At 41.3% G+C, this 24,962-nt stretch overlaps 1 protein-coding gene and 1 long non-coding RNA gene across 6 annotated transcripts in view; one reads left to right on the top strand and one right to left on the bottom strand.

Annotated features, from left to right (window-relative positions):
* Positions 1 to 24,962, bottom strand: part of FARS2 (phenylalanyl-tRNA synthetase 2, mitochondrial) — a 513,534-nt gene that overhangs the window by 286,178 nt on the left and 202,394 nt on the right. The gene's annotated exons all lie outside the window — the stretch shown is intronic.
* LOC116460373 (uncharacterized) lies at positions 17,767 to 23,378 on the top strand. The gene is made up of 3 exons (XR_004245784.2): positions 17,767 to 17,947; positions 18,813 to 18,884; positions 23,087 to 23,378. It is a non-coding gene; the product is annotated as an uncharacterized LOC116460373 (long non-coding RNA).

The raw sequence follows: 24,962 nt of genomic DNA, 5'->3' as shown, positions 1-24,962 counted from the left end.
AGTCATTTCTCCTATCTGCAAACAATCGTATCCTTTCATTTAGTTTTCCTCTTGTGGTACTTGTCAATTTCCACCTTGTATATGGTTCTTTCTGTATACTGTCATTCACCAAGTAACAATGTTTCAGTAAATGGCAGACTACTTATATATGACAGTGGCCCTGTAAGATGACAGTACTGGGCCGGGTGCGTTGGCTCACGCCTGTAATCCCAGTACTTTGGGAGGCTGAGGCGGGTGGATCACGAGGTCAGGAGTTCAAGATCAGCCTGGCCAGCATGGTGAAACCACGTCTCTACTAAAAATACAAAAATTAGCTGGGCGTGGTGGCGGGCCCCTGCAATCCCAGCTACTCAGGAGGCTGAGGTAGAGAATTGCTTTAACCCAGGAGGCGGAGGTTGCAGTGAACTGAGATCACACCACTGCACTCCAGCCTGGGCGACAGAGTGAGACTTATCTCCAAAAAAAAAAAAAAAAGTACTGTATTTTTACTGTACCTTTTCTATGTTTAGATATGCTCAAATATACAAAAATGTACTGTTGCATTACAATTGCCTACGGTATTCAGTAAACTGCTGTACATGTTTGCAGCCTAGGAGCAACAGACCATACCATATAGCCTAGGTGTGTAGTAGGCTACACAATCTAGGTTTGTGTAAATACACTCTATGATGTTCACACGACAAAATTGCCTAACAACATGTTTCTCAGAATGCATCCCTGTTGTTAAGTGATGCATGACTGTACATCTTATCTCTACAACACACCTTCAGCATAAAATTTGGGACTGTGAGTCTCCCTGTGTCCCACCTTCATCTCCACTTCAAGTACCCAGTACACTGCCCAACATATGTCAATAATAAATAAGTGAAATAATGCATTAATGAACAAACAAATGAACAAACCGTACTGGCTGGCCCTGGTTACTGAAGCCCCAGCAGAAATTAATACATGCAGACAGTGGCCTGTGCCATTAGAGATAACAGAAATGTGATGATGGCTCGAGAAGTATGCAGTCCTTTAGTTTGACGGGTATGAAGGACACTCATGAATGATGTGTTTTCCTGCCTTCACAGAACCGAAGGGCTGGTTATTGGGAGGCTACATGGAGAGCACAAATTTGGTAACAGGAGGGATCCTGAGGTTCCTAAATCATTCATGGATAGACTGGGTTTCTGCAGTGGTGTTCTGAAAACACAGTGATATCAGCAGTTAGGGATGCGAGGGTCTAAAGGTATCCAATAGGGTAGCATCCATTCTGTGTGGCCTGTGCAGTAAGATCTTTGCTTATGCTGATTATTTTCTTTTTCTACTATACTGAAAGACACCGCTGCCTACATCACAAACAAATCTATCCTTATATGCCTGGGTAGATCAGGCTAAAATGCAAGTAACAAAGATAATCCAATTTAGCCTGCAAATAAAAAACTGAGTCTTCCACCAAATTCACTCTAAACAAGAACAATGGAATAAACCTGAGGAATGCTGTAAGAAAAACAATGTATGTAAATATAATTCAATGTTTTCTAAAGCTTTTGATGCCCTCTCCTGAATCAGGAGCAGGGTATTCTTTTTTTGTTTGTTTGTTCTTTGTTTTTTGTTTTTTTGTTTGTTTGTTTTTTAGACAGTCTTGCTCTGTCACCCAGGCTGGAGTGCAGTGGCACGATCTCGGCTCACTGCAAGCTCCGCCTCCTGGGTTCACACCATTCTCCTGCCTCAGCCTCCCAAGTAGCTGGGACTACAGGCGCCTGCCACCATGCCCAGCTAATTTTTTGTATTTTTAGTAGAGACGGGGTTTCACCATGTTAGCCAGGATGGTCTCAATCTCCTGACCTCATGATCCGCCCACCTCGGCCTCCCAAAGTGCTGGGATTACAGGTGTGAGCCACTGCGCCTGGCCAGGAGCAGGGTATTCTTAATGCACACAGTGTATCCAACATGCGTGAGTTACAAAGCATGAGGTTTTGCTTGTGCTGATTTGTGTCACAACCTCCTTGGCATTATTTAAACATAGTGTTTTGTATACAAATATAGATAACACCAAAAGTAACATCTAAACGAGAACAAAACAAGAACAATACATACTGGTTAAAAATAATTCCACGTATGAACATATCTATGGACTGCAAACATTACCCTTTTAGGCCATGAATATATATTTGCAGATACTTCATCCAAAAGTTAACACACTTTTTCCTTATGCACAAAATTTTGTGTGTGACATATATTGAATGTGTGCTCTCTGTATTTAACAAAGTTGCGGGTGTGTGTATTCTTATTTCTTCCACCCAAATAAACAAGCAGATTGACATCACAAGGCTTCTTTTTACTTAGGCAGAATATTGAGCAAACAAATATTTATTCTGGGTTACTCAGCTGTGATACATAAGGGGATTCATGACATGCTATGTCTGGTGCCTGCTAAGCTTTTACAAGATAATTGAACCTTGGACCACCTAGGACATCACATTAAATGGAGAGACCTGATTTTAAAATTTAAAAAACACAGAATGGGCAGAATTTAATCAGTCACGCTTCTATAAAATTAAGGAAGATATAAATAAATGGGCAACAGAAAGGTGCAATAAAACCAGGATTAATCAAACCGTGATTAATTCAGGATCAGATTAAAACCAATAGTGCCAGCTGTATCTGATCCATTCTGCAGCATTATTCTCTCCTGCTCCTTTTTGTCTTCCCATTTTTCCTCCTTCTCATTCCCCGTTGCTCTCACCCCTAGGGCACCATCCTTGGTGGATAAACCTGCAGGAGAGTTAATTGTCACATACATGGATTTAATCACATTGTCCATCACATTTGGGGGCCCTGCCTTCAGCGATCCATGACTAATTGTTGTGGTAATTTTTCAATCATTAACAGCAGCGCATATGCTGCAGACAAATCCCAGCGTGCCTGCTAAACCCCAGTGACATGCGGCCCACAGGCTCCAGAAGCGCCACTACACCAGCCCCCAGCCCCAATCCTATTAGTCATGTGTGGTCATTAATATACATCTATTCCAGGGATATATCAGGCAGCAATGAGGTCGGAGGGGGCTGAGCATGCTTTATAACACAGCCTTGTTTCCAATCTATTCTTTGAAAAAGGAAGAGGAAGAAGAGGAAAAAAGGAAATTAAAACTCCATGTGGGATAAGGAGCTGGGGGACTATTCTGAATTCCACTTGTTTCTCATTCATTTTCAGGCAGGCTCCTGAGCTGTGGCAAATGCCCTTTCTTTGGGTTTCAGCAGTATTAGCGATCTCCATGGCAACCACCAGTACGCATCTGCTGCACCACACTGCAGCTTCCTTGGGCTCAATTCTCAAGTCGCCCTGGTGTCAGACGGGGCGCACCATGTGCACTGGTGGGACAAGACCCTGCCTTGGGGAATCATCCAGCTGATTGAAGCCCTGCTCTAATCACCACATAATATGAGCCAACAAGATCTTACAGAATATGATCTGCCTGCACTAGGCAACAGGATTCCAGGACTGCTATTTATTTTTCATTTTCCTTTTCTTAAGGGCCTTTGTCGGTTAAAAGCAAAGAGCCACTAGAACAGCTATCTAACAAAACGGATTAATGTTAAAATAGGTGGTACAGTGTTGCGGGTAACATTTACTTCAAGCAAAAATCTCATATGTCCTTCATTAAAGGAATTATTCAAGAGGAAATTAAAACTCCTCGAGTTTCCCTTTGGTTCTTCCTAAATGAAGGGCTATTTGGGATATTAGCCAGAGCAAGAAAAGGTAAGAGAAGGATTCCTGGGTTTTTGCTGAAATTCTGACTCTTGCTATGGAGTCTCAGGAAATTCCCTCTTATACCCAGTTTCCCCAAGATTAAAATAAGATCTACTTATTTTAGGCACTTAGCACTGGATCACTGAACAAGGCCTCTGCAAGACTTAATTAATACGTGCAATTCATTTTTAGCTCCTCAAATGAAAGATGTTTGGTGCAGGCTCCATTATTATGAAATGAGCGGCCGAGCGCCCTCTACTGCTGCTTCTGGGTCAGTCTCTCAGTGGCTGAAACCCCTCAATGGGGTTCACTTATTGTTAACATGTAACTCTCACACTCTAGCTTAGAAAGCCTTTTCTGATCAGTAAGTGCGGGAAGAAAGGAACACAGGAAGAGGAAGAGAACCAGATAATAGACTGGTTATTATAAATAGAATATACCTGTACCAAGACTATTCAAAGGTACTTGAGGTTAATACAGAAAAGGGAGAAAGGTCTGGGAAAATTCAGAGTGCTCAATTTTGTATCATGAACACATATTAAAAAGATAAAAAACAGTTGAGTCTCTTACTTTCCACTCACCTTCTTCCAGGACAATGAGACTTACAGGATCTCATTGATTTGTCTATTTTCTAGAAAAGTTAGATGAAAAAGAAAGCCTTGTTTTTCTTGGAATTTTTAATAAACACAGGACTTAGATTCCAACTTTGTTTTTAAGTTTAGTAGCAACAAACCCAGTCCCATGCGCTACACAAACTATAGAACTAGAACTACACAAACTATACAGAACAAATCCACTTTTAAGCCTTACATAGAGTTACTAGTTATTCTAATAAAAAATTACAGAGGAGAAAATAAAACAATCTGAATATTACTCTTATTCTTTTTTCCATTATGTAATGATGATACTTAACATGTATACATCTGTAAATACGAGTTCGCTGTGGAGCTGAAATTAGGCAGTATACAGTCATCCCTCAATATCTGCAGGGGACTGGTTCCAGGAGACCCTGCAAATACCAAAACCTGAAGATGCTCAAGTCCCTCATATAAAATAGCATAGTATTTGCATATAATCTGTGTGCACTCTTGTACACTTTAAATCATCTCTATGTCTACTTATAAAACATAATACCATGTAAATGCTATGTAAATAGTTGCTATACTGTATTGTTTTTTACTTGCATTTTTTTTTTCCTGAATATTTTTGATCCACACTTGGTCGAGTCTGTGGATGCAGAACCCGCAGGTATGGAGGGCCAACTGTATTAAAGAAATTCTGCTTCTTTATCAAAAATTAATTCCTTTTGGAATGGTGTTGTGAACAATAATAGTAATAATAAAATAGATAATAATGAAGTCTACTACTCATTGAAGTTTTATTGTGTCAGAAACTATTCTAAGTGCTCTACATCCATCACTTTTTAATTTTTACAACTCTTCAAGGTCAGCACCAGTATTATTCCTATTTTTGAGATGAGAAGAATGAGACTCAGAGAGGTAAGTATCTTGTGTAAGGGCACACAAATGACAAGTGAGAAAACTAGAATTCAGATGCAGAACCTCGAAATCCTAAACCCACAAAGTTAGCCATTAAACTATATTGAAAAACACTGACTAGAAATCTAGTTCCCCTAAAGGAAAAAGAATAGTTGTAAAAGCTCTATTCATCTTATATTTTCCTACTCCAAATCCAAACCTTATCTTTTTTTTTTTTTTTGAGACGGACTCTCGCTCTGTCGCCCAGGCTGGAGTGCAGTGGCGCGATCTCGGTTCACTGCAAGCTCCGCCTCCCGGGTTCATGCCATTCTCCTGCCTCAGCCTCCGGAGTAGTTGGGACTATAGGCGCCCGCCACCACGCCCGGCTATTTTTTGTATTTTTTTAGTACAGACGGAGTTTCACCATGTTAACCAGGATGGTCTCGATCTCCTGACCTCGTGATCTGCCCGCCTCAGCCTTCCAAAGTGCTGGGATTACAGGTGTGAGCCAAACCTTATCTTTTTAGAAGCAATGACCACATATTTTTCCATCACCTTTAATTTTTTCATGAGACATTATCAATTGACACTTGAACTGAGTCATCCTCACTGACAGAAACCCAGTTCCTTTAAGAGATGCCTAGGCCAGTGTACAGAACATTCTACACGACTAAATTCCAGAGCCTGGCAGAGGGTCTGAGACTTCCCGCAGTGGCAACTAACAGCTAGGCGCTGGATTCGGACATGTTGGAGTAGCAGAAGGGGTTTTCTCAGCTCTCTGCAGTTGTTTAGAGAGAAAATCAAGAAGGTATCCAGCGGAGCCATTAGCTACTGTCACCTGCTGAGGTACACACAGCAGGGATATGAAGTGTGGGGCGGGGCTCCGCAAAATGGGAGACAGGCCGGTTCTGCTGTGAGGTGGTGAGAACGGAGTGGGATTGGGGCGGTGCAGCAACGCACAGGAGAGGAACCTCGGTGGACCAAGCAAGTGGCGATAGCTGCATGAGGGAAAACAGCAGAAAGTGCGAGCTGGGCAGCTGACTGTGGGCCTGCCACCAAGTGGTCCCAAGAAACAGTCAATGGAAGTGGCAATGGCCAAACACTGGTTTCTGTGAAGACATCTGTGTAAGGGATTCATGTCAGTCTCCAGCCCTTTTCAAGAACCTAAATCTCATCAGGCTTGAAATGACCAGAATCCAGTAAACTGAGATTGGCAGGAAGATACATTTTCAAAATGTACCCGTCACATAACAGCTGGAACAGGGAGTTATGGTATGCCAAGTCATATGCACATCTGTGTTATATGGATACAAATTCCAGATACGGAAACCCTTAAATTTCATCATTCCAAAAGGATATGACTATACAGGAACATCTCCCATACATTACCCTATAAAGGCAAATGAAATCATCTTTCTACTCTTATCTCACTATCATTTTCCTGTGTAAGATCAGAAACGGACTACAGCATGCTAGCATCGCATTCTTGTGAGTATGAATAACTGGCTAATTGTTAGAAAACAAAATGGATTGCTGATTATGCAAGGAATCTGTAATCCACTCTGCAGACACAGGAAAAAAATGAACAATCAAACACTGGCATTAGAATAGTGTCATTACCTTTTATGAATGAAATGGCCCTCTTTGAAACAGATTCAAAGATTTCTGGTCGAATTATATTTTAAAACATAAGTATTCTTTCTATAATATTATGGATTATCCTTAAATAATTCTGTCCCTAAATATGAAGCACTTGATGAAAATATTAAAGGGAATTTGATTATTTTAATAAGATACAACACTACTGTCACACAAATTCTCCTTTTCTTTCATTATATGGCTAAGTTTTTTTTTTTTTCCGCTTTCACCAGCCAAGGGAAAAAATATCTAATTGGCATGTTCTGAAATCTTGAGCTAACCCTGGTACTACAGATGTGTAATCTTTCATGGTTTGGCAATATTATTTTGCAGTGCATCGTAGAATGAGAAATGCCACTTAGAAAATCATGGGTTTTGATGTTGCTGACACAAAGGGTTTCCATGACACTGAAGCTCTTGAAAGAGTTTATCTTGATGTCTATAACATGTCACAATAACTCTTGGGTTGAGAATATCACCACTTTCCGAAAGCAGGGACAGACAAGATGTTCTCTCAGGTCCCTTCCAACTCTGATATTTGGTGGCTATAAGTTTTTACCCCTGGCCTCAGTCTCTCAGTCAGGAAAATGGATAATAAACATTGCACCAAGATATATCCTATTTAATGACATTCTGAAGTTAGCCATGTTACTAAGAAAATAAATGTTTTGAAACATAGTTCATCATTCCCTTCTGATAGCTTTCTTAAGATAATGAGCATCTATAATCATCAAAGTGTATATCTAGAATCATAGAACTACAAAATGTTAAGGCATAAGTCATCTTAGAAATCATCTTTTGGTCTGACCACACTTATTTTACTGATAGGAAACACAGAGGTCCAGAGAAGAATAATAAGAACAGTAATGATGACAATAAAACTTATGACTATTATTATCATCATCAAACTAACATTTATCCACAGAAGAGAGTGGAAGCTACTGGAAAAAATTAGACTGTTCACCTATAACATGTAGCATGGTGGGGGTACTGTCAGTATGGAAAGCCCACATTGTGAGGAGTTGACACAGGAAGAGGATATAGCAAAGTTGACTAAGAAAGGAGATCACTGAGGAATATTTTATTAACATTTCAGACCTATTGTATCTTATTTCAGCATCTAAAACTTCATGGGCAAATGTTGTTAGCTCATAAGCTTGTAGGACTCTAGATATTACAATGAGAAATTACTTGGGCAATGATCATGAACCTTCTCAGAAACGAAATGGCCCCTAGATTAGGGCTTCTGAAGCTTCGAAAGTCATTCTCCAACTGCAGTAAAATGTTGTTAATGAAACCTTAAAATGCCCATTTAAGGATTGGTTAAGAATGGGTGACCACCTGTGGCAATAAATAAATAAATAAAAATAAAAAATAAATTATTAAATTCATACAGTCAAAAAACGTAAACCACAGATAGAAACATTTAATCTAATTTAAACAAACTAATTCTTAAAAATGGAGGGCTTAACAACCAATAAATCGGGGAGTGACTATTCAACTCACAAAATAATTCACTGCCGGTATCCCATGGTCCATTTATAAAACTTTAATTTGTATTCAATGTCTCAGAAGCACATCTGTTGCATGAACTGAAGAATATGTGCCTCTTATCATTCCTGCACAGGCTGTGCTAGTAAAGAGAGAAGTCACTGCAGCGTAAGGCCGAGGTGCCCATGTGCTCATGGGTTCAAGGAATCCATAGAAGAGCCAGCATGGGCTGCGGACTCCAAATGGGCTCCATTCCCAATCCAGATCAGCTTCTCAGAGGTGGATAACAACTTCCTGCACCAGAATCACCAGGGATGCTGCTTCAGTCTACAGATCCCAGGCACCACACACAGCCTTGCATTCGACCCTCTGGAAGGAAATAGGCATTTTTATCAAGCTCCCCAGGTTTGAAAATCACTGAGTCACTTTGCCAGCATGCCTGAGAATGAGTTCTCAGTGGATGGGTGGGTGCCATCAGGACCATTATGAAGTCTCACATCCTCTGAGTTGATGTGAAACTGAAACAAGCCTAGGGAATAACAAACAAACAGAACCTCCAATGAGGTATAGAACATATTTCCTTATCTTCTTCCACTAAACACTTATTATGTTTTCAGAGCTAAGCCTGGCAATATACAGTTGACTAAGACATGGCTCTTGCCTTTAAGGAGCTCAACATCTAGTGGGGGAAACAGGAAGGAGACTCAGAAATCACACAGGCATGACAATGGCACTGGAGAGAGGTACACAGAGCATTTCAGAAATACAAACAAAGGTTTCATGTTGGCCTGGAGTTGGGGATAGGAATGGAAAAGGAGGGGCAGAGGCAGGATCTGTGAAGACTCTGCAGATGAAAAGCAAATTAAATCTTCAACGATGAGTAGAAATTAAGGGAATGGGGAAGGGACTACAGCCAGGAGTGGCATGTGTAAAGTTATCACGGCAAAGAGAGAAGGAGCATTCAGAGAGCTGCGCATTACCCATTGCTGTTGAAAAGAAAGAACTACACAGGTGTTGTGTGTGAGAAATGAGCTTCAGAAGCCTGCAAAGATCGGAAAAAAGAGGCAGGTCTGTCCTGCTAAGGGCCACTCACCACAGTTATTGAGGTATGTTAAAAATAAGGATAAAATTGGCCGGGCGCGGTGGCTCACGCTTGTAATCCCAGCACTTTGGGAGGCCGAGGCGGGCGGATCACGAGGTCAGGAGATCGAGACCATGGTGAAACCCCGTCTCTACTAAAAATACAAAAAATTAGCCGGGCGTGGTGGCGGGCGCCTGTAGTCCCAGCTACTCGGAGAGGCTGAGGCAGGAGAATGGCGTGAACCCGGGAGGCGGAGCTTGCAGTGAGCCGAGATTGCGCCACTGCACTCCAGCCTGGGCAAAAAAAAAAAAAAAAAAAAAAAAAATAAGGATAAAATTGATTCTCCTACAGTGGAAGCATTATAGACATGGGAAGAATCCAGACAGAGGTTGATAAAAAATTTCTGAAAAAAATTCTTTTTTTCAAAAAAAGTATGGCTATGAAGAGGTCTTTATAAGTTAAAATTGAATAAATAAAAAAGCTAATGATGCTTACATTAAAAAAAAACTACCAATGAATGGACTTTTAATGCCCCCATTTATTGAAAGAAAAAAGATATCTCCTAGTGCTTATCAAATAATTTCTGACAAATACCAAAGGTTACAGGACTGGTTTTCATGAGAGTACTTAGAGTGACATGGCTATAGAAGGTAACACTGGGTTGAGAATTAAGAGGTGTGTCCATCAGTGTTAATGGGGATGAAACAGATAAATGGGAAGACCAGGGGGTCTTTAAAAAGTCAGAACAGAAAATCGATTGGAGATGTAGTCTGAAGCCAGGTGCTAAGCTGGTCTAGTTTTAGTTAGAAGCCAATGAGCAAAATAGCAAGTAAACTATAATACGCAGATAAGACTAGTATAGTGTCCAGACTCAGTTAACTTTAAACTAGTATTAACATAAAATGAAGAAACAAAAAGTATACACATCACCAACCAAGGTTAGTGCCTTGCTAACCGTGCTCTCAGAATTCTCAGTTTTTACTTTTTCAAATGATGTAGGGCTTAACAGACAGTTGTTGACGATGAACAGCACAAGTTCAGTTTGCATCCTGATACAACTACACAAAAATTAGCTATTAAAAGCAGATTTTTTTCTCCTCTTTTTGCTTTTAAATAGATTTGACGAGTACTTGAGATTAAAATGGACTTTTCCAAGGATGTTCCACGTATCTATTCCTTTCAAGAGGACTGTATTTAAAACGCCTCCAAGAAATGAAAATCTCCTCAGTCAATTTCAAAACTCTAACATACTCTTCATAACTCAGTTCAAGCTTCCGCACTCTCCAGCAGCTAGAGGGTCTTCGTTATATCTAATCTAAGGCCCCCATGCTGCTGCCTGCGCGACTCTTCTAGTTGTTCTCTTCAAGGACACTTGAAAAGATAATTCATCCTCTTTGTAGAAAGATGTTCATTTTGTTATTTTCATGTTGTGATTTCATGAGTAAGTTGTTGACCTCTCCAAGGAGGCCAATTTCTTTGCTTTCTTTTTCTTTTCTTTTCTTTTTTCTCTCCCCTCCCCTCTCCTCCTCTCCCCTCCCCTCCCCTCCTCTCTCCTCTCCTCTCCTTTCTTTCTTTCTGAACTCTATAAGAGATACTTTTCTCTGGTTTGCGGTTTGAAATTTTTCATGTATTATAAAAAGGTAAGGAATGCTGGCCTGCTGCTGATTTCACAGTTATAGGAAAACACTATATGTGGTCCCAGTACTATAAGAGCTTATAAATGAAAGAGGAAAATAGGTATCTAATAGGTTGAGGAAAATCTAAACACTACTAAGGAATGTTCTCATCCCTGGCAATTGAGTAAAGGTAAGGAGAGTGTTCAAAACAGAGAAGGGAAAAAGTGACAAAGCAATCTTATAGGTTCAGCAAGGCCTGACTCGGGCACAGCTCTTTCTCCTCCAACATATCCCCAATAGTGAGGAAGGCCTGGAATAAGCTAGAACACAGCCCAAGATTCCCAATGACTCCACCCAGACTGCTCTGATGGACTTGGAGGACACTGGCCCGAGGGCCAGTCAAGGTCAGGATTGTCCATTGTGGGAGTGTGAAGCCTGCACATATGGTGGAACCAGCTGCTGATCAAGCCAGCTGCTCTGCTGAGTCACAGCCTGTTCCTCAAACTCAGCTGGGTGGCAACACAAGAAACTATTTCTGTCTATCCAAAATGTAATGCTGGCCCCTTAACAGGGACTAACTTTCCTTTGCATTTCTAGGAAACAGCACACAGCAGATGTTCAATAAATGGTGCTTAGAAATGAATAAACTGGTTAATAAAAAAATAAGATGGAGAAGTGCAACCAAATGTACATACTTAAGTCCAGAGGTGGAATCGTGGTCCACTCCACAGCACCTGCCATGAATCCCGACACTAGAACAACCCCTTATGAAACCTCCTGTGCCTGAAGTTATTAGCACGACTACATTACCTTAGTAGAGACTCTTCCATTCCTTCACTTTAACAAGGCCTTTCCCAACTGGCTATTACTGGGGGAAGGGGAGAGAGGAAATCAGTAATGTAAACCAAAAGGAAAATGAAAGAAATGCAGGGTTGAAACATGCTGTTAAGGGACTAACTATGCAGAATCCACCAAGCAGTTTTCATGCACAGGGCAACAGAAAAATGGCATGTGCTATGTGCTTTAATCCCAGTTTTTTTTTTTAAGAAAACAAATCTGCTCATAATGCTGTTGATATATTTATGCCACAGGCATAAGAAATGAAATCTACGGATAATTTGTATCATTAAAGTTTTAACACGCCTATTATTGTTGAAAATTTTTCCTATGATAGTTTCAGTACAGGCATAATAACACAACCACGCTCTTTCTCTTTCTTTCTTTTTCCTTACAAAGACGAGGCCACAAAACAAATGCCCTAAACTCAAAAAAGGAATTTTACTGTTAGTTTTTTTACAGATGACAAGAAAGTCAGCCCATGCAATGGATGAAAGTAGATCCACACCAAGGTACACAATGTGAGGTTCCAGAACCCACAAGGACAAAGAAAAGGTTCCTGGAAACCTTCTAGAACTAATAAACAACTTTAGCAAAGCCACAGGATACAAGATCGTCATATGAAAATCAATCATATTTGTATGTACTAGGAATAAACAATCTGAAAATGAAATTTAAAAAGCAGTCCCATTCACAATATCATTAAGAAGAATAAAATACTTAGAAATAAATTTCATTAAATAAGTGCAAGACTTGTACTCTAAAAACTATAAAACACTGCTGAAAGGAATTAAAGACGATCAAGTCAGAGGCCCAGGGTCTGGCCTCCAGCTTTCGTAAATAGTTACCGGAACACAGCTCATTGTCCACACTACTTTCTCACCACAATAGCAGAGTTGAGTAGCTGTGGCAGAGACTGCAGGCTTATGAAAATAATTCTTCACTACTTAGCCCTTTCAGAAAAAAGTTTGCCAAGCTCTGATATAAATATAAATTCCATCCTAACTCAATACTATTGAGATGGCGATTTTCTCTAAATGATCTAAAGATTTGATGAAATTCCTATCAAAATTCCAACAGACATTTTTGTGAGATTGACAAAATTGGTATTCTAATACAAAGGCAGTAGAATAGCCAGAAGAATTTTGAGAAAAGAACAGTTTGAGAACTTAACACTAACCAATTTTAAATAGATTCTAAAGCTTCAATAGTCAAGACTGCACAGTAGTATATACAGACTTTCAACAAAGATACCAAGGCAATTCAATGGGGAAGCACTAATTTTCTCAACAAATGGTTCTAAACAAATGGATATACACATTCAAAAAGATGAATTTAGAACCTTTCCTTATGTCATATACAAAATTTAAATCAAAATGGAAAATATACCACAATGCAGGAGATAAAATAATAAACTGCTAGAAGAAAATATATGGGAGAATCTATGTGACTCGGGTTAGTCAAATTGTTCTTAGGTACAACACAAAAATCATATCCATAAAAAAAGGATGAACTAGATTTCATTAAAATTTAAAATTTCAAGATACCACTAAGAAAATAAAAAGACAAGCCACAGACCAGAAGAAAATATAAGCAATCACACATATAATAAAGATCTTATATCTAGAATATGTAAAGAACTCTTACAACTGAATAATAAGACAATCCAATTAAAAATGGGCACAATATTTGAATAGGCATTTAATCAGAAAATATATACAAATGGCTACTAAGCATAGGAAAAGATGCTTAACATGATTATTCAAGAGGAAAATGTAAAGTAAAGCTAATGAGATACAAACTCGCTGGGACGCCTATTTTCAAGAAGTCAGATAATACAAAGTGTTGGTGAAGATGTAGAGAAACTAGAACCCTCATGTATTGCTCATGTACAGTCACTTTAGAAAAAGTTCAGCAGCTTCTTTAAAAGTCAATCATAAGCTTACCATACAACCCAGCAATTCTACTCCTGGGTGCCTACCCCAAAGAAATGAAATCATATGGCCACATAAAGACCTGTATGTGACTGTTTATAGCATCTTTCATTACAGACAAAAACTGTAAAGGATGTAAATGCCCACTGACTGGTAAATGGATAAATAAAATGTGTACAATACCATTCAACAATAGTAAAGAACAAACTACTGAGACATGCTAACAGGATGAACCGCAAACACTGTGCTAAGTGAAAAAAGCCGCATGCCAAAGACTACATATTGTATGATTCCATTTACCAAAAATGTCAAGAAAAGACAAATCTATACAGACAGAAAGTAGAATAGTGGATCGTGCCACTGCACTCCTGTCTGGGCAACAGCAGTGAGACTCTCTCTCAAAAAAAGGAAGTAGAACAGGTGGCTGCCTGGGGCTGGGAGTCAGGACTGGCTGCACATGGGCATGAGGAAACTTTTTGGGGTTGATTGTGATGGTGGCTGGAAAACTCTATAAATTTACTAAATAATCCTTGAATAATTACCTAAAGTTTTCCTCAATAAGGTATTAAAAAAATTTTAAGTCCCAGGGAGAAAAACTGGCTACAAATAAATGATCAGAAATTAAAATGTCTGGGCCAGGCGTGGTGGCTCAGGCCTGTAATCTCCGCACTTTGGGAGGCCAAGGGGGGTGGATCACCTGAGCTCAGGTATTCAAGACCAGCCTAGGCAATGTAGTGAAACTCTGTCTCTATTAAAAATACAAAAAATTAGCCAGGCGTGGTGGTGTATGCCGGTAGTCCCAGCTACTCGGGAGGCTGAGGTGGGAGGATTGCTTGAGCCTGGGAGGCAAAGGTTCCAGTGAGCTGGGATTGCGCCACTGCATTCCAACTTAAATGACAGAGTGATACCGTGACTCAAAACAAACAAACAAAAAAAGACATTAAAATGTCTCAGTCCATCAAAACAAGCCCATAAACACACACACACACACACACACACACACACACACACACACACACACAGCCCTGGTGTAGTGTGCACAGTGGAATGGCACTCAGCATTCATTTCCATTCCCACCTGCCTTTCTGTACTACAGAACCTACAAAGTTAAACACCACATTTCTTGGCCTTCCTGGAGTTCCTTGAGTAAAGGAACTCCTACAACTGTTCCTTCCTGCAATTGAGTTCCTTGAGTAAATTAGGTTTCTCCAATTAGATGTACTCAAGTAAGACTTGAGAAGTGAAGGTGGAGGCCATCGTTCTGCAGCTTGGCTCTTTCTCCTGGTCGGCATGTAGAGGGCTACTGGATTGTTCTAGAAGTACTTCAGCAGTCAGTCACCAGCTTCATGGGTATCAAGAGGCAGTAGCTGCAATGTAAGGTTCTGATCCTTGGACTGCAGCTACAGCAGAATGTTCTTGAAGTGAATAGTCACAGAGGCGGCCTCCTGACTCCCTCCCATCCTAATGTGGCAGATAAAGCAACACCCCCGGCAGGCCAGGGCAGCTGTGTGGTTCTGGGGCATTGCTGGAAACCTAGTCTCAAGCCCACTCCTTCAGCCTTTCCAATAATTTAGAAAGCACCTAATCTCTCTTTTAAATCTCTTTCTGTTTAAAATAGCTAGTGTGGTTTCTGGCCCTCCAACTGAACCCCTGAAAAACATAATACACAGGAAGACGCAGGAAACAGTACACCTATATGATAAAAGAACAGCCTGCCTAGGCAGGGGCAGGTCAGAGGTTCTGGGACAGACATCTCCAAAAGATCAAACAAAAAGAGCGATGTATGTGAATGTATTCAGAGTCAGTTCAGGCAATTTGTAGAGAGTGTGCGTTTGCATTACTGAAAAGCATACAGAAAACTAAGCAGACAAAAAAAGACTGAAGAAAAAGTTATGTGAAAGAGAAAAGGTAATTACAGTTTACTAAATATTTTACCTGTGGATAGCATCAGTCAAAATAACCTAATACAGAGCACCGATCTATCCCAAAACACGCTCTAACTGCAGAGAAGTTGGACTAATGAAAAGGCTGCCATTTGGTTGGTTTGGGGTTAGGGTAGGGAAGACATGGCTAAGTCCTCATATTTCACATTGCATGGTCAAAGGAGAATATTTAAAACGGAAAGAAATCAAGGAGCAGGAATAGGAACATGTTACTTAGAGATACAGAGAACGATTCCAAAGACTCAGATGTCAAAAGAGTTGAAACTGGAAGCCTCTAGGGAGGAAGAAATAGGAAGGTGGAGGGAGTCAGGGAAGAGGGAAAGGCGTATAGGAGACTGCTGGGGCTTAGTACTAAACCTTGCAGAATGATTTGACACCTTAAGCTAGAAAGTGAGTAAACTTTAATAGAAAGAATAGAAGTCTTTTTTTAAAAGAGTAAAGAAAGAGAAACAGGCAGTGACATGGAGTCTCTGCATCATTCTAAGGCCAAAGTGCTGTGGTCAAAATGACGTCCCTCCCGATCTGGGCACACCAACATGGGCAGCAGGCAACCGGAGCACATTCCACCACCGCCCACAAAGGTGGCTGGGTCACTGTGAGCCAAGAGCACAAAAGAGAAAAGGAAAGAAGTTCCCACAAAAGTGGAGCCAGAGTAATATAAGAAAATCACATCGAAAAGCCATCCCAGTATACTACGGTCAAAAAAAAATCATCAATTGCTTTGTAGAGATAAAAGATCTGAAAAAAAAGTTTGAAGCAACCACTAACAACAATCTCTGTCCTAAAGAGTTGTGAAAATACCAACATTTTGAGCTAAAGGTTAATTAGATTGCCTAAATTCAAATTTGTTTCTGATGTATCCAAGAGTTTCCATTTCTAGAAATATATTAAACTAATTTGTTTTTCTTGGAAGTAATGCAGTTCCAAGAAACGGATTATTAGACTGCTCTCAGAGGAATCATGTTTCCCTCCATGCCCGCCACATGGACCAGTGTCACCAGTTCTGCTGAACATTATGAGACAATGTTAAAGTTTCACAAAGCAACACATCAAGTGGAAACAAATCCATTTCGTCAAATTAATATATTTCATGCTTTAATTTTAATGGAATGCATCTGAGAGAACAAAAGAATAAAAATTACTACCACCACCCTTGTTAAAATGTATCTTCAGGGTACAATGGCACCATTTATACAGGCATGGATGGCCCTTACCACAACAGACAAATTTGCACTTGCCTGAGCAAAATTTCATTCTTCCTGCAATTAAATTGCTACCAGCGTGTTTGTGAACACTGTAAACCTGCCCATGTTGATTCTTGAAATGAAAAATATCAAGGGAAATAAAGAATCCTTTACTCCCTGCCATTCTTAGGAATAAGAAACAGACATTTTGATGAGGTAGAGGAAACAATAAACATGTCCTTATTTAGCAGGCTTCTGCTTGGAAGTGCCAGTCTCAATACTATCCACGTGTATGAGGTGGATTATATAACTGCTCAGGGCTGATGGGCCTGATCTCTATGTGGGAAACAAGAACCTGATTTTATGCTCTTAATAATTCACTATTATTAGCAGTTATGGGGGAGGTGGATCTGAGTCACCTCCTGCTCTTCCCATTTGTGAATTCGTGTTTGACTACAGAGGCCCTTACGCTGGCTGGCCAAGGGGCTAGACAGCAGTCCCCTTCTAGGGCTCCAGTGCTCCTCAGCCCTGGCAGGAAGGCCAGCTTTGCCAACCCAGGATTCTTGCATCCCTAGACCTGGGAGGGCCTCAGGTGTTTCAGACACAGGTACAGCCAGCTCTTGCACAAATCCCTTTCCTGCCAAGCCAGGACTGCATTTCCAGTCATGGGCAGGCTTTGCTTCAAATGATTACATAGGACTAAACCTAGACAGACCTGAGGAGCAGAAGGCAGAGTCAGGCCAAACCAGAGCCAAGGGGAAGGGAGCCAAGGGGACTTGGCCGTGGGAGCAGACGCACAAGCTGCGCCCTGGAGCTGATCGAGTCCCTTGCAGGAGAGGGCTGGGCAGAGGAACCACGATGGCCATGCGGAAGCCACACAAGAGCGATCCAATGTCTCATCTCCGCCCTCAGTCATGGCCTCCGCTGATGCCAAAGTAAACCCATTCAGCTTCAGGAGGTTTTCAGCAAACAAAGCATAATTTGTATGACAGATCTGTGTGTGACAGGTAGGAAATTCTCCTGAGTGGAGAGATCTGGAAGCTTTCTAATATTACAATGTTCTTGTATTGCTGAATTTCTCTCTGGATTTGTAGCCTTGGTTGACACATCAGCTTGTGAGTTACTTATTTTTCTTTGACTCAGTTTCCCCTGAGAGAAACAGAAATAAAAACCCTATGTTTATTTCCACCTCTCAAATTCAACTATCCAGGAACTAAATTCTGTTTATTTCAGGCTATTAAATATTCATGGAGTCCAAGAACCAGGTGCTTTAGGAGATTAAAAAATAAATAAAACCCAGGCCCTGCTATCAAAGAGCTCAGACCTAGAAAGTTTAAAAATATTCTAAAATAACCATGTCAAAAGGTAAAACGTGGTAAATATCACAGGAGATTATGATAACAGTCTGCTCAACAATTTCAGGGGATCTGGTATGTGACAGGCATTGTGACAGGCACGGAAAACAAGACCAAAAACGTTGGCCAGCCCTTCCCCCGCAGCTGTGGATGGTGCAGCAGGGACTGAGAGATTCAGGGAGGAAGAAATAATCTCTGATCCTAGTGGCCGAGAATTGGATGGGTGGGTGCTGGCAAGCTCTGATGGCACTGCCACTCAATACCCATGCCCCCTGGCCATAGGGTTGGGAGGTGGGGGTGGTGGAGGATGTTGGCAGGCAGAGATAGTGAGTCAGCTTCTGAACTGTGAACACACAACACAATGGCCTGCAGATGAGACAGGGTGCACCCCATGTGCTGGAGACGCCGGGCTGCCAGCTGGCCCACTGACTTGGACATATGTAGGGGAAAGGGAGGAGGGTGGCTCGGGGCCTGGCTGGACAAGCAAGTGTTTGTACTTTTGTCTTGCACACGGTAGAGGATCAAGGGCATTTGAAATGACACACCTGGAAGCTAAATCCAACAGCAGGGGGGACCCTTACCAAGGCAGGTAAGTGGGCTACCCTCGGCCTCCCTTTCCCTGCTGTTGTTTTGGTAGCTGGACAGGGCTAGGGACAGGAATATCCTTTCCTCCTGTGGACCGTTCGGGGGGCCATGAGCAATGCCCTGGGGGAGCCATTTTCACCAGCCAAGGTAAGATGGAGCCTCATTTTTCAATCTTTTCAATCCTGCCTGCTAATGACCCTGCCCATATCTTTTTTTTTTTCTTTTTTGAGATGGAGTCTCACTCTGTCGCCCAGGCTGGAGTGCAATAACGCTATCTCGGCTCACTGCAACCTCCGCCTCCCAGGTTCAAGCGATTCTCCCGCCTCAGCCTCCTGAGGCTGGGCTTACAGGCGCGCACCACCATGCCTGGCTAATTTTTTGTGCTTTTAGTAGAGATGGGGTTTCACCACGTTGACCAGGCTGGTCTCAAACTCCTGACCTCGTGATCTGCCTGCCTCGGCCTCCCAAAGTGTTGGGATTACAGGCGTGAGCCACTGTGCCTGGCCAACCCTGCCCATCTCTTTACTCAACATATTCTCCAGCCACAGCCTTTAATCACACAGAACCTTTCACAAATTGGGACTAAATGGTAAGCCCTTCAAATGCTGCGTGAATGCAAGCTGTAGGAGGACAAGAACACTGCTTTGTTTGCACTCTGCTGTATCTCAAGCACCTGGGAGAGTACCTGGCACATAGTAGGCATACAATAAATATTTGTTTATTTTTTTGCTTTTTGGTTTTTTTAAGACAGGGTCTTGCTCTGTCACCCAGGCTGGAATGCAGTGGCACAATCACAGCTCACTGCAGCTTCGACCTCCGGGCTTAAGCAATCCTCCTGCCTCAGCCCTCCAAGCAGCTGGAATACAGATGCACGCTACGTGCCTGGCTAATTTTTGTAATTTTGGAGAGACTGGGTTTCACCACGTTTCCCTGGCTGGTCTTGTACTCCTGGGCTCAAGCAATTTGCTTGACTTGGCCTCCCACAGTACTGGGATTACAGGCATAAGCCACCGTGCCCAGCCTTGTTTGTTAAGTGAACAAATGAAGCCTGATGCATGGAGGGAGTATAAACTGAGATAATAAATAATCTTAAATACCATTTCTAATAGTTTCCTTTTATAGATGAGAAATTGAGCCTCAGAGATGTCAAAGGGTTCCTCTAGGGCAAACAGTCAGCCAGGCAGTAATCAGCTAGTTAAAAAACTATTGTCCAGGCCTCCTGATGCTGAGTATAAAGCTCTTCCTACTATCCTACATTACTTCTGTTTTTTGCATTTTCAATGACCTATAATTAAGAGCAATGAAATTAGAAAGCAGCAGTTTATAGATCTCCAAAGAATTTTATTCTAAAGATGTTTAGAACCTCCATGACACAGAATATTAAGGTAATAAAAACAAATTAGAAGTAGGATAGGGGAAACAAGCTGATTTCTGGTCAATGAAATGAAAGCAACACTCTCTCTCTGTGCATTTACAACGCTGCTGCTTAGAATTTCTGAGATTACCTCCATTACTCTGCTTTGAAATTGCTCAGTAAACTACATCAGACATTACTCCACTAACACTCTCACAATCTGGCCTTCCCTGCTGGTTCCCTGGAGACTAACACATACCCAAGCTTCAAAAATTTTCCCTTGGCAATAAAAGTGTATATATTTTGAAAGGCAATAAAATAGAGGCTTGTGTCACCTTTGGAGGCGCTTTTTGGAATCTTCTGCAAAGATTTAAAAATCAAAAAGCTGCTTGGTAACCATCTGCAGGGTAAGAAACAAATAAGCAATAAACAAGACAGTTTTGAATGAAAACCGGAAAAGGAAATCTCCTCACAATGACATCAAAATCAAGTACACGTGACCACCCGCTCTGTGCCAGGTATCGTGCTAGATGCTGGTGGGTCAGCAGTCTACGACCAACAAGGTCCTTGCCCTCAGGGCACTTGCAGTCTTGGGAAGGGGAAACTAGAATCAGTGACATTAAATAAAGACATAATCACAATTGGTTTACTACAGTGGTGATGCCTGCTGTGAAGGAGATATGCAGGTGCTACTGGAGTGGGTCACAGGGTCATCAGATGTGCCCAGGCAGTCCCAGCAAAGGAAGGGAGAACCAAAAGGCTTGCTCAGCTGGAATGACGGTGAAGGCGGGTCCGCATGGTCAGAGAGCTGGTCAGAGCAAAGCAGAGTAGGCACTGCTTCGGAGGACACATTCACGGATTTGGACCTTTACCCTCAGAGCAATGAGAATCCAAAGATTATACGGAGATTATCAGGACCGAGAGTTAACTGTTAAAAGATTATTCCTTAAAAAACAAGGCCAGGCTCGGTGGCTCACGCCTGCAATCCCAGCACTTTGAGAGGCTGAGGTGGGTGGGTCACGAGGTCAGGAGATTGAGACCATCCTGGCTAACACGGTGAAACCCCATATCTACCAAAAATACAAAAAATTAGCCGGGCATGGTTGCATGTACCTGTCGCATGCATCCCAGCTACTCGGGGGGAGGCTGAGGCAGGAGAATCGCTTGAACCTGGGAGGCGGAGCTTGCAGTGAGCCAAGATCACGCCACTGCACTCCAGCCTGGGCGACAGAGCGAGACTCCATCTCTAAATAAATAAATAAATAAATTTTAAAAAACAAGTGTTGACATTTTCAGAACAGTACAAGCAGTTTGAAATAAGCAAATGTAAATTAGGATGTAAGGATTATCTGACAGCATTCACAAGCGACAGCAGAAAGGTATGTCCATGGGTCTAAAAAAAAAAAAAAAAATGGAGGGAGAACTTAGTAACCCCAAATGGCACTGATAAAATTACTAGGCATACTGCTTTGAAAAAAACAAACAAACCAGGGACATGATGTTTCTAAAGATTGTACTAAAATTCAAGATTTGTCAAAATAATCAATTTTTTAATTTAGTGTATAAGCTAAACAATAATAATAATAATATTGATGCTATTATTAAAAGAAAAAGCATCCCTCCTTGTTAAACCTCCCTCGGCTCCTCCAGCCCACACTAGTCTTGTCATCTTTTGAATTCACAGACCCCACCTGATGTCTAAGCAGGTACACAGCAGTAAATCAGGCAAGGCTCCGTGGGCTCTCCTGTACGGTTTCTCATTATTCAACTCTTGCATTTAACATACTTTCCATGTGTTTATGCCTAGACTACCCACTGGAACTGTTAGCTCCTTCAAAAATTCCTACATACCTTGGTACCATCTGGGGCACCTGGCAACCTGCCACACACACAACAGCTGCAAGTATTGACTCACCAATAGAACGATTGGTGTAAAAGAGAAAAAACAGGGTTTTGGAAATAATTTGCAGATTTGGATTCTAGAGATCTTTCACAATTAACTTCATCATATGTTAAACAGAGCAAATCAAATCCTATTATACTAGTAAGAAGAGACTAAGGAATGTCAGAAAGCTCATTTTGAAATTCAATTGTTTGGAACACATTCCGCCTCATAGATGAGGGGAAATTTTTTCTCAGCTTTCTCTGTCAAGAATATTGTGCTTTCTCTGAAAAAGAATGAGCATGTTTTTATCTTGCAGACACTGTAGATAGTATTAATTTATTATGTTTCCCTCCTTCCTTTTACCATTAGGCAGCTGAAATCCAAATCTATGCTTTTTTGTGGCAACTGAGAGAAATGTATATTTCTTCGTGCGACCTTACCCTAGCTCTGTTATTTTCATATTCTTATTTTCCCTTTACCTTTTGCCCCTTGGTTTTTGTTTTCTCCAGATGTATCTGTATCTACAGATGTCACTATCTCATATCCTTTATAGAACTATGTTGCAGTTAAATTCGTAAATAAATTGAATAGTTGAACGAAGGATGCTTTAGTGCTCCACAATTTACTATGCTGTGCAACCTTTGGTAGTGAAGTTTTTCAGACCAAGGCAATTAATCCTCAGTTAAGCTGATTCTTAAACAGACCTACACAGAACGGTTTCCACTCCCATCCTGTACCCCCACTTTCGCCCACCGCACACCCTGCAAAACATCTAGTGATATGATTAGGCGGGCTTCAGGTGCCTGTCTTCAACCTTTCCACTTCCCTTAGCCCTTCATAGCATCCATTTTATCCGCTGATCACTGGGTCCTGTCAGTTCTACTTGCCCAGGTCTCCAGAATCTATTTCCTCCCTTGAATTGCTACTGCTACAGCTATACTTCACGGGCTCAAAGCTTTTCTCCCAGGTATGACGCTCCTGCTCGGTCTCACTGCCTCCCATCTCTCCTCCATCCCATCTATCTTCCAGTCCGTAAGTGAAGGTTTTGTGCCAAAATGCATTCACCCATCCAAACATTCAATAAATATCTACTAAGTACCCACTAAAGGTTAGGTGTGCGTGAAGCCCTGGTGACAAAGAAATAAAGAGACCCGGCCTCTTTCCTTAAACAGCTAGTGAATTGTGCAAACCATGGCACGGTTTGAAAAATGAGCATGAGGACTGCCTAGGGTCCCTTTGGGAAAATGCTCAACAGAGTGCACATGGCACATTCAAGAGCTCCTTGGAGCACGGAGTACCCACAGGCAAGAGTGGGAGAGAAAGCGAGGAGGCAGGCAAAGGCCAGGGCAGGAAGGCCCCAAAAGGCCATGTGGACCTCACCACGTGATTTCTGTTTAGAAACTTTCAATGATGCCCCATTCCAAACCCTTAAGTATGGCCTCTGTGCGTCCTGGTGTAGCCCCCAAGCTACATTTCTGATCCGTTCTCAACTCCTAGTACTGTGCTACACCCACCTACACCTCACTCCTCAAAGACTCCAAGTAAACTCATGCTCTTAGCCTGATTCAAATAATTCCCTTAGGCCACTCTGGACCCCAAACCATCTCCTCCACATCTCGGCCTGCTGAAACCAGACTTACCATTTCTTCAGTATAATAGTGCAGCCACTAACCAATAGGAATTAAGCACGGTCCTACCTTCAAGGAGGTTAGACTCTTGTGGAAGAAAAAGATAAGTTTAGTAACTATCGTGTAACTATAAAAGACATGGTGATGATATGTGATAGGCGTTTCCAAAAAATAATCACTTCATTGCAATAACAATACAATGGGAAATGAGTTGTTGGATTTTGCAAGGAATGTTTCAAGAATAAAAGCATTTAAACTGATCCTTGCCAGTTAAATAGGGTCCAACCAATCACAACAGACACTAATACTAGCTGATTGTTACCTTTCCATCTCTTGCTGTACCTCATTAACAACAGAATCTCAAAAAATGCCTGCTGAATAAACCATACATATGCATAATAAACTCCAAAAGAAAGTATTAATTATGTAGAGTATCATCCTTGATGTTACTTCTCTTCATTCTAGAGAGGATTTTATATTAGCCTTATGCCAATGAGACTGATGTCCCCAATGTCCCCTGTAACCTCAGACATGGGTTACATGAGGACCTTAGTGATAAAAAGTCTCCACTGGCTATTTCTCCATTAATTATGGAAACGAGCAGTGAGCCCCAGCTCCCCAATTCTTATGACAGTTCAAGAACCATCACCTTGACATACTTGAGAATTAAATACTAAGCAGAACATGTTTCCTGGAGACAAGAATAATTGAATTTTCATGAAACGTAATGCAATGTTTGTTCATTCTATGTAAACACATACAGATTGCAAGTAAGGCTAGATTAATTCCTTCAAAGCACACTAGATTTCCACAAACCTAATGAAGCTGTCTGAGGTAATAAAGCCTTAGAAGTCAACATTTGAAGACTTTTTCATTTATTTCCCTATACCTGAAGTGGCAGGATAAAAATAAGATGAAAATATAGGACTTTTATATGTAAATTAATCCCAAAGTAACTTTTCCAGGAAATATACAAAAAGTTCAGAATGAAAGCAAACTATGTGTGCATACATAGGAATGAGCAGTGGCCTAGAGAACCCTGAATTGTTTACAGCACCTCCAATCGTATCTAAAATACTAGATTCCTGTCAGTGGAGCAGGATTTTTCCCAAATCTTCATGAAAGGAAGCTGAGGCAAACAAAGCAGAAAATGAGGGGAGAACCCTGAATACCTTCATGGAGAATCACGGAAGATTTTCCAGAGAGGCACAGCAA

The sequence above is a fragment of the Hylobates moloch genome, unplaced genomic scaffold (genome assembly GCF_009828535.3).
Source record: "Hylobates moloch isolate HMO894 unplaced genomic scaffold, HMol_V3 SCAFFOLD_20, whole genome shotgun sequence".
Lineage (NCBI taxonomy): Eukaryota > Metazoa > Chordata > Mammalia > Primates > Hylobatidae > Hylobates > Hylobates moloch.
The sequence above is the reverse complement of the archived record's forward strand: the minus strand, read 5'-3'. Positions and strand labels throughout refer to the sequence as shown.